Source organism: Eupeodes corollae, chromosome 2 (genome assembly GCF_945859685.1).
Source record: "Eupeodes corollae chromosome 2, idEupCoro1.1, whole genome shotgun sequence".
In the NCBI taxonomy this organism is placed as follows: domain Eukaryota; kingdom Metazoa; phylum Arthropoda; class Insecta; order Diptera; family Syrphidae; genus Eupeodes; species Eupeodes corollae.
In genome coordinates this window covers 80,946,396-80,956,262 of record NC_079148.1, presented here as the reverse complement: position 1 = coordinate 80,956,262, position 9,867 = coordinate 80,946,396, and the positions used below count along the sequence as shown (strand labels likewise).

At 33.2% G+C, this 9,867-nt stretch overlaps 1 protein-coding gene across 1 annotated transcript in view; it reads left to right on the top strand.

The window, feature by feature from the left end:
• Window positions 1-233: 233 nt before the first annotated feature.
• The window catches only part of LOC129944296 (tetratricopeptide repeat protein 28), a 46,304-nt gene continuing 36,670 nt past the window's right edge, over window positions 234-9,867 (top strand). The window contains exon 1 of the mRNA XM_056053643.1: window positions 234-1,284. The gene's annotated coding sequence lies outside the window, so the exon portion shown is untranslated. The remainder of the gene's footprint in view (window positions 1,285-9,867) is intronic.

Below are 9,867 nucleotides of genomic sequence, written 5' to 3'. Positions count from 1 at the left end.
TTGCTAGGTACACCGCTCTATTCCATCCATAGCTGATATTCCCTACGGCCATCTTTTACCTGTCTTTTTGGTTCCATTTTATTCCACCTTTGCGGCTTCATTTAATACAAAAGTGGAACTGAACAACAACCTGTTCTAATCTAATGAACCATACAAGATACTTACTGAATCTCTTTTGGAATGGGACTGATCATTTCTTACTTCAGTTCGCTTTGGCATTAACTGCGAGTTACATACGAAAATATATTCACGGGTATCAAAACTGCCTTGCAACACCGCGTTCCCTGTAAAAAAGAAAATTATAAGAAGTGAAGGGTAGAGAAATAAATACAAATTCTTACATTCCTGTAATAAAAATTCTCAAGTTCAATCATTATAGTTAACTAAAATTATAGTAAACTAAAATGAATGTTTAAAGTTTAAAGAGGCGATAAATATGAATTTAAAATGTGAAAACCTGGAAAAAATATTTTCTTCTTCATCATTATCATGATCGTAATTGGCCATCATCTCTCTTAATTCAACTTTTGCACATTGGAATTTTCACCATGGTTTTGAATTTTTTTTTGTTGATTATGTCTGTGGTGTTGTTGTTAGGCTTCTCCGTGTAAAGTTGTGGAGCTTGTTTTTTTGTTCACGAGTGTGGGGAGTTCCTTTTGCCTTCAGTATTTTTTTTTGTTTTCAAAGAAGCATTTATTTGAAGTTGCTTAAGAAATCGTGTTTGGTCAAAAACATACTTATTCAAATAAAATGTATATCCTTTTTTAAATTGAGTGTATGGAAATTTAAAAAAAGTGAAAAAAGTGGTGAAAAATAAGTGTTTTTCATTTTTTAAATTTACAAATCTTCATCTTGTGTTATTGTTGAAGTTTTCTTTAACTGTGTGTTAGTGTGCTGTGGAATATACATATCTGTGTAGCATGCATTTTATGCAAACAAAATTAAGTTACAGAAAATTGTATTGCCTTTGAAAATAGAAATGTAATACGAATACCTAAAAAAATATGTATATGTATGTAAAGATATGTGCTATTAAATATTCTCTTTATGAATTTTACCCCGAATAAAGTTGGTTAAAAAAAATTACGGTTTATGTTTAATCTATTAAATATTCTCTTTATGAATTTTACCCCGAATAAAGTTGGTTAAAAAAATTACGGTTTATGTCTAATCTATCAATCTGAAGCAGAAGACTTATTGGAATAGCAGTTTCCGGGTTTTAAGTTCATATGATACAAAACTATTCTATATTTTGGATAAACAAACAATTATATTACATTTCTGGTAAGTTTCAATGAAGGAATTCATATGTTATGTTTAAGAAACCATAATCATTGTGTTGATTTTATTCACAAATGTGTAATATTTTAAACAAACTCACTTTCGTGCGTGCAAATAAAAACAAACAACCAACAAACAAAAAAGAATGTGTGCAAATTTTAAATTTACATAATATTTAAGATGTAGTCTTAGTTTCACTCTCAATTTTTTTTAAATAAAAGACTAAAGCAACTTTTGATTCATAAAACTAAGTGGACATGCTTGGTTTACCATAAGAATAGGAAAACAAAAGAATGTATTAAAATATCTATATTTATTATTAATTAATTAGTGAATTTGTATTGTAGAGTTTTAATTTTATAGTTTTTAACATAAACAGAATTTATTCGGACTGAATTGAAATAAAAATTGTGCTCTTAATTTGTTAATTCATATGAACAAACTCAATCCCTCGTCGGGGTTTTCGTTAACTTTATTTTTATAAACATTGGGCTCTATTCTATAGTAACAGGAATTCTTAAGAATCGAACACATTTTTTAAGGTAGTTCTCTGATCAACTGATTGATAAAAGCGTCCCAAAAAATTAATTGCATGTCATTTATATGCGATGAAGTACTTTTAATTGTTTTCTTTTTGGGGGATGCATACAAAATTTTCTCTGAAGTTTTCAAAAATGTCTAGAAAAAGACTAATTAAAAGAGATGCATGATAACAAAAACCAATTGAGGTAAATTGATTTGCAAAATCTCTAGACGAAAATAAGAACATTTGAATTTTGTTTTGTTTTATCTCTAAAAAACTAATATAATACCAGTGATTTTGATAATATCGCACTATCCATTTCACATTATTATTGTGTGTATTAATATAAATAAACAAATAATAACTTCCAATTCTATTTGCAATTTCATAAATAATGAATGGTTGAAAATAGGAATTAGACTTTATTGGATAGTTTTGATTACGTTACTTAAAACTCCTACCGATTTTTAATATTTTCAAACTTGACATTGAATCATCGACGATGGTTACCTCGAAAGGCATTTTAAGTACTAGACCGGAACTTGCATTTGCTTTAGTTTTGATTGATATTAAAGTAGAAAGTAACGATTCCTACTATATTCCATACAAATTCATAAAACATTACTTTTAAAACTATCTCAGCAAGGTTTTAACGACACTTTCATAAACTGGATCTCCTCATATTTGCAAGATAGACGTTATACTTTTAAATTTCGTAATGAGTGTTCAAGTTCATTTGTTATGAATTCTGGTGTCCACCAGAGGGTAGTAACCTTGATCTTATTCTATTTATTTTATTTACAAATTACTTGGTTTCGATCAAACAAAATTCGTGTGTCCTAATATAATATTCTGATGACATCCAAATTTAAAAAAAAATAGCTCTACATCTGACTGTCTCCTCTTGCAAGAAGACTTACTATTATTCAGGGGATGGTGCAATAAAAATCATTTTGTTTGAAATATTGACAAATGAAAAACCATGAATTTTACAGGCAAAAAAGTTCCAATCGTTTTTAGTTACATGTTTGATTCTTGTCCTTTAAGTAGAGAGTGTGTATTTTCTGACTTGGGTTTCTATAGTAACATTCAATGAACATATTAACTTCATAGTTAAAAAAGCAAATAAGAGTTTTGGCAGTGATTTCCGTGATCCATATGTTTTGAAATTACTTGTGGTTTCATTTGTGAGACCAGTCCTAGAATATGCTTGTACAGTATGGTCGCCGTACACGTCATAAGACTCGAAGCCATTCAGAAAAGATTTTTGCGTTTTTGTCTACGATCCCTTCCGTGGTTTCATGATATTCAAACATTACCGCCTTATTCACAAAGACTTTCTCCTATAAATCTTTTTTTTTTGACAATTCATACGATGTACTTGCAGTTTTGTTTTATTGTTGGAATAATACTCACCATTAGTTCTTGGTAGTTTAAACTTTAGTTTTAGTCGTTCAAGTATAAGACTCCAGAAACCATTGTATACTAATTTTAGCACATCAAACTATGGTGTACTAGCCACTTAAATCAATTAATTGAAATTTTTGGTAAATTTTACTCTTGCATTAATTCACCAAATGATAATTTAAAAAGTATAAATTGCAAATTAATATTTTTCAACAGTCTAATTTAAGTTTTAGATTTTAAGTATAATACGATAAACTCTTCTGAGTTTTGGAACCTAGCTATCATGCTAAACGGTAAGAAATATATTGTCGTTGTCAGAACCCTACAAACAGTTTTAAGTTTCACTATGCACTAACTAGCTTCCCCGATCAAATTCTGGACTCACCCCTTTTGGAAGAAGGGGTTTCATTTGCTAAAGCTGGTGGTGACAGAAGCAGAGTTTTATAAGTACAGAACTAATGAAATATTTCCAAATCAGTTTAACGAATGTGTAATTTTTTCCAATTCATATAAAAGGTAGCACTATCGTTCCATCGAACTATATAGGTATTTTCTTCCTTCACGTCACGTATACAATTTTCACTTCAACTGTTCAGAATTGTCTTAAAATCCGGATAGCTTCAAGAAATCCTTTGGACTAATTACAGGTTTTAGACTGTTAATTCCAAAGCTGATCATTTATTTGTTCTAGTTGAGCCCTTTCTAGCAAAAAGTACAATATTATATGTTCTCTTGGTTGACTTCAAAACGACTTTTGATACTGTTGATTACGTTTTATTTATTTTATTTACAAGCTAAACAAGCTAAAAGTCCGCAAAACTCCTTTAAAACATATACAGAGAAAATAAAATTGGCAGTTTGGAATGGGAAAAATAAATCGGAGTTGTTTGCAATTTAATCCGTAATGCTTTTTACTATTTCTACAAATTACTCAGTTGAAAGTGATCGATCTGGTGGCAAAGAATACGAAGGACTACAATTATCTTGAAATTAATGGGATATGCAGCACAGACATGGGAAGGTAATGAAAATGAGATAATTGAAAAACTTTAAAGATTTTCGTCAAAAAACCTCATCTGCCACCAAACATAACAAACTATAAGATGATTTTGAAAACTGCATTGTCGCCACTGTTTATCAATACATTAAAGCTTCAAATAGATTATATTCTTCGTGTTATGCTTATGCTGGATCACCGTGCCAATAATAAGACGAAAAATTTTCAGAAATCATACTTTGACAAAGGATTTCTTATACGATGGATGTTTAAAAACTATACAATACATACCTACATACGTAAAAACTGCTCTCAAATATAGAAACGTCATCAAATCACCTTTTTTAATAGGTGATTTAATTATCATTATCATCATTGTCAGCTCATCGCCAACCGGGATACAGTCCTGACCCTCTCTTATTATCTCGATCGTGAGCGGACGTTATTCCGTTGCACACCCCAGACTTCAGGCGTCGTGCGTCTTGGTATACACCAATCGCCTACAGAGGACTTTCCGAGCTGGTTCCTTCTCACTAATACGAGCTAGATGTCAAACCCACTATTGCGTACCGAGCTTGATTTTTTTCATAATATCAGCTTTGAGGTACATAGTATCTGACTGGACCTATTAAAGATGATCCCTCTTGTTGACGTAACAGAGTAACGGGTGAGTTTCTCCAAAAACAGGTTGAAGAGGAGGCAGGCCAAACCATCCCCTTGTTGGAGTTCATTGAAGATGTTCATTGGTTTGGATGGCAATCTGGCTATTTTAACTTGGCTTGTTATATTGGTCATTGGCAACATAGCTGTGTCAATTTATTTGCGTTGGTTTTGCTATCGAAGACGGTCCTAAAGCCTGTAAATAGATATTTTAAACATTATTTCATTGCGTGCCTAAGGGTAATAATGTGATCGGTTGTTGATTTACCTGGAACGAAGCCATTTTTAATTAAAAAACGTAATTTTTAAGATTCATGAATTGCATTTCCATTTGGTAAAGTCAATAATTGGAAAGTTATGTGCTCAAAAAACGTTTGGTTTCAGATTATGTATTGTATGTAAACTTGGATGTTTAGCAATTATGTACTTACTAGCGCTTAGAATAGAAACAAATTTTATCTCAAAATGAGGAGGTAACCAATTTATTATAATATAATAATATTTAGTTTTTTGTGAAGTGTTCAAGCATTTTTTTAAATTATAAAGCCGTTGGAAAAAAATTGCATTTTTTTGTACAAGAGTGTTATTACAAGATAGTTAAAATTCTGAAAGTTTTTTTTTGACAGGAGGAAATCATCAAAAGACACTTGGCAGTATTCGACACCAATTAGAGTGGGACTTAACCACTAAAACCACCTCTTCATCAGGACCAATCTTGAAGGATCGACTTCCGATTTTTCTTTCTTAATTTTGTACAATCACTTTGGGGGAAGTTTAAACTTGTAATACTTTCCCATGTTTTTTTAGACCATAAGCTCATGAGGCTTGTTTCTTCTTAATCTCCGAACATGGTTTCTTATATTCAAAACGCACTCCATTTCAGTATTAGTATGACTTTGTAGTCTCTGGTTCTACGATACAGCGTATTTTTTAACAACAACAACAACCATTACTATTTGTAAGTCACGATGTAGATCGGTATTTCTTATGTACCAAGGTGCATTAACTATTCCACGAAGGACTTTGTTTTGGAATTTTTGGATGATTTCGGTATTTGTTTTCTTTGTACAGCCCCATTATTGGATTCCATAGGTCCAAACAGGCTTTAGTACTTGATTATACAGCATTATTTTGTTTTGGATTGATAAATCAGAGTTGTTACCAAGCAACCAGAACATTTTTCTATATTTCAAGTTTAGTTCTTCTCTTTTCTTTTTGATGTGCTCTTTCCATTTAAGCTTTCCATCCAAAATCATTCCAAGGTATTTGGCCGTATTGTCGTAAGGTACAGCTTGATTATTAATGATTATTGGAATATTGTTTATCTTTTTATTTCTAAAGTTTATATGTTTTATTATAATCTTATTTTTATAAGATTTTGTTTCATTGAGTTTGATACGCCATTTTTCGGTCCAACCTCCCACTGTGTCGACGGCATTTTGTAGTTTTACTGATGCCTTAGAGACACATTTGTCGGGTACCAAAATTGCGGTATCATCTGCAAAAGTAGCCATTATGGCGTGATTACCAACTGGAATATCCATTGTGTATAGTAAATACAGGGTAGGACCTAGGACACTTCCTTGTGGTACACCGGCTTCTATTTTTTTCAATTCCGAGTATTCTTGATCGTACCTTACTCTAAACAATCGGTCTGAGATGTACGATTTTAATATTTCAAAGTACTACCTGGGAAGATCCCTTTGCAGTTTGTACTCAAGTCCCTCATACCAAACCTTGTCAAAAGCTTGAGCAACATCTAAGAAAATAGCTGAACATACTTGTTTTTCTTCTAATGCTTTTTCTATTACATCCGATATTCTATGAACTTGGTCTATCGTGGAATGTTTATTTCTTAAGCCAAACTGATGGTTTGGGATTAACCTTCTTTCTTGTATGATTTTGCTAAGTGTCTTCAGAAGCAGTTTTTAAAAAACTTTTGCCATAATTGGTATAAGCGATATTGGTCTGTAAGCCGTCACTTCTGTAGGTGGTTTACCTTGCTTTGGTATGACAATTACTTCAGCAATTTTCCAATGGTGTGGGACATACCGGTGCTTAAGGCTTTCAATAGCATTTCTTTCATAACCCGAGAAGTAATTAGATCGTAACCTGGTGATTTTTTATTTGGTAGTTGATGTAAACACATACTTTTTATTTCTTTAAGTCACTTTCATCTATCTTATCAAAAAATTGTAAGTTATTTTTAGACGCGTTTGATGAGTATGGCTTAAAAACATTCGCAAGATGTTCAGCGAAAAGGTTAGCTTTTTCTTTCGGGTTACCGATCCATTTCCCAACTTGAGATTTCAAGGGCGAGTTTTGTAACTGCGGTCTTTTCAGGCGCTTGGCTGCTTTCCATAGCGAAAAATCGGTTGAAGGAATGTACTGAGTGAATCATTTTTGAATTTGTAAATTTGTTTTTTAAGATTGTTGCTTATAGGGTTAAACGTTGTTTTATCATCTGGAAATCTACTATTTTGCCATTTTCTTCGAGCTCTTCTTTTCTCTATTATCAACTCTCTTATCTCTAAAGGATATTTTATTTAATTTTTTCTTCTATTAGAAAATGTTGGAGTACTTTCTTCAGCGGCCTGTTGAACATCAGCAATAAATTGTTCCACTTCATGGTCAATTTGCTCGATTGTATCCATGGGAGATCTTAAATTTATAAAACTTAAAAGCCTTTCTCTAAAATCATTTCAGTTTGTTTTCTTATTTACAAGCTTTGGATTACTTTTTTCTAGTACTTCCGATTCACTTAGTGATAAAATCACTGGAGTATGATCTGATGACAGGTCATAATTACCTTCGACACTAATGATATTTCGTTTGATTCCTTTAGCTATGAAAAAGTCAATAAGGTCTGGTATTTTGTTAGTATCTGAAGGCCAGTAAGTTGGCGACCTGGAGGAATAGAATTCGCAATTGTATTAACGGCCTGCTTGGAAAAATCTTTTGCCTTTTGTTGATATAAGTCTTGAACCCCAATGGGTGTGTTTCGCATTGAAGTCTCCACCAACAAGAAAATTATGCCCAAGAATATTAAATAGATCTGTATAGTCATCTTCTGTCGGGGAGCGCCTTGGTGGGCAGTATGTAGCTGCTATCTTAAACTCTTTCTTTTTCATACCAATACTAATAGTTGTTACTTGCATATTTTCACTAGTAAACTTGGCTACTTCATAATGTTTTAAGCTTTCTTTTATAAGAATTGCCGATCCACCTGTAGCCTTGTCAGCTGGATGTGGAGCGTGGTAACATGAATAGTTTTCTATTACATTATCTAGACTTGGCCCATTGGAGAAATGAGTTTCGGACACCAGGCAAATATCGATATGTTCTAGATCTAAAAAGATTTTTAATTCGGATGAATGTTGTATAACACCGTTTGCATTCCATGTAGCGATTTTAAGTGTTCTGTCCATTATTGTTTTTTAAGAGCGACTTTTTCGCTTAGCAGTTTGATATTCAAATCCTGTTTATCAATTCTTTTAAGAATAAGATGTAGCATTTCTTTTATGGAAGTCTCTTCATTCTTCCGCACATTTTTAACAATCTGAGAATAGGCTTTCTTTTCATCGCTTTCAGATTGAACAGCCTTTTTAGGCGGTTCCTTCTTAGTATTGTTTTCAGCAGTTAAATTGTTTTTTACTGTGTTTCTGGGTTTGTCTCTAGCAGATGTATTTTTGCTTCTGAACTCTTGGAATTTTTTGGCAACTGGGCAGTCTCTATAGCTTGCCTGGTGATTACCCTTGCAGTTCACACATTTTGCTTTCTGATCTTTGCTCATAAAACAATTTTTAGTTGCATGTTTTCCTTCGCACTTTACACAAGCAAACTCTCGGTTGCAGTATTTTTAGGTATGACAAAAAGCTTGGCACTGCGGAACAGCTATGCCCAAGATTTATCTTATTTTATAAATCTCCTCGAGACTTTGTTTGCAGTCAAAAGTCAGCATGAATAAAGGCAGCAATCTCTTACTTGTCATTGATTCTCCAGAGGAGTTTTTAATTTGTCTCATTCTTAAATAGATTGCCTGCATCAAGGGCTTGGAAGCCTTTTTGTACAAGATCTTCTACTACTTCTTCGGGAGAGCACGAGGAAAGAAGACCTCTGGCTACCACTTTTATTGACCTTGTAGCTTTGTTCTCATATGAGTGCCATTGTATTTGGTGTTTGCTCAGTTCTTCAGTGACAGATCTATACTCGTCAGCTTCTTCGACTGTGACTTTCCAGTTGTCTTTGTTTTACGATGTGTATTTACAAGCTTTTTTAGTACATTTTTCTTGAACTATAGTCTTGGGACTACGTTTACGTTTCTTTATGATATGCTTATTTTTCTTTTTCTGAGTTTCAAACAAGAGCTCTTCTTCATCAGTTATATTCAGGTGTGTTGATCTGTGATGTCGATCTCTTCATTGATCTTGGTTCCTTTTTCGCTGATGTTTATAACATCTATAGTATTGTTTGAGGTTGTCGATGATGTAACCCCTGAAGTAAATTTGTTTTTGGGGGAGTTCTTTGCATCTTTGAACTCCGTCTCTCAATATTTGTAAGCAATAATTGGTCCTCCCCAGAATCCATAGGACCGAATTCGTAAGAGAGTGGATTTACCAGTTTCACTGGAGTGCCACCTGGGGTATTTAATCTAGTCGTTTTGTTCATTGCCATAATTTTGTTAACTTAGTGTTCGTTCTATAAATAGGTCAGTTCTATCTATCCATACCCACAGGGTACAGACGCTGACCAGTATGCCGCACAATATGTGTCAGACGCTCTTGGATTTAATCGCGAGCTGGTGCATTCAGAGCGGTATTTCTGTTCTTTTGCTCCTAGTTCCTGAAAAGATAACTCAGGTGACTCAGCTCATGGATCCAAAGGATCCAACGGTCGTCGTTAGTTGGTTATCCAGCGGGCACCACGAGGAGGTGACGATGCGATTTTGCCAAGCCAATTCTGAAAGTAACAGTTATTTTATCCATGGACTCCGAATTTA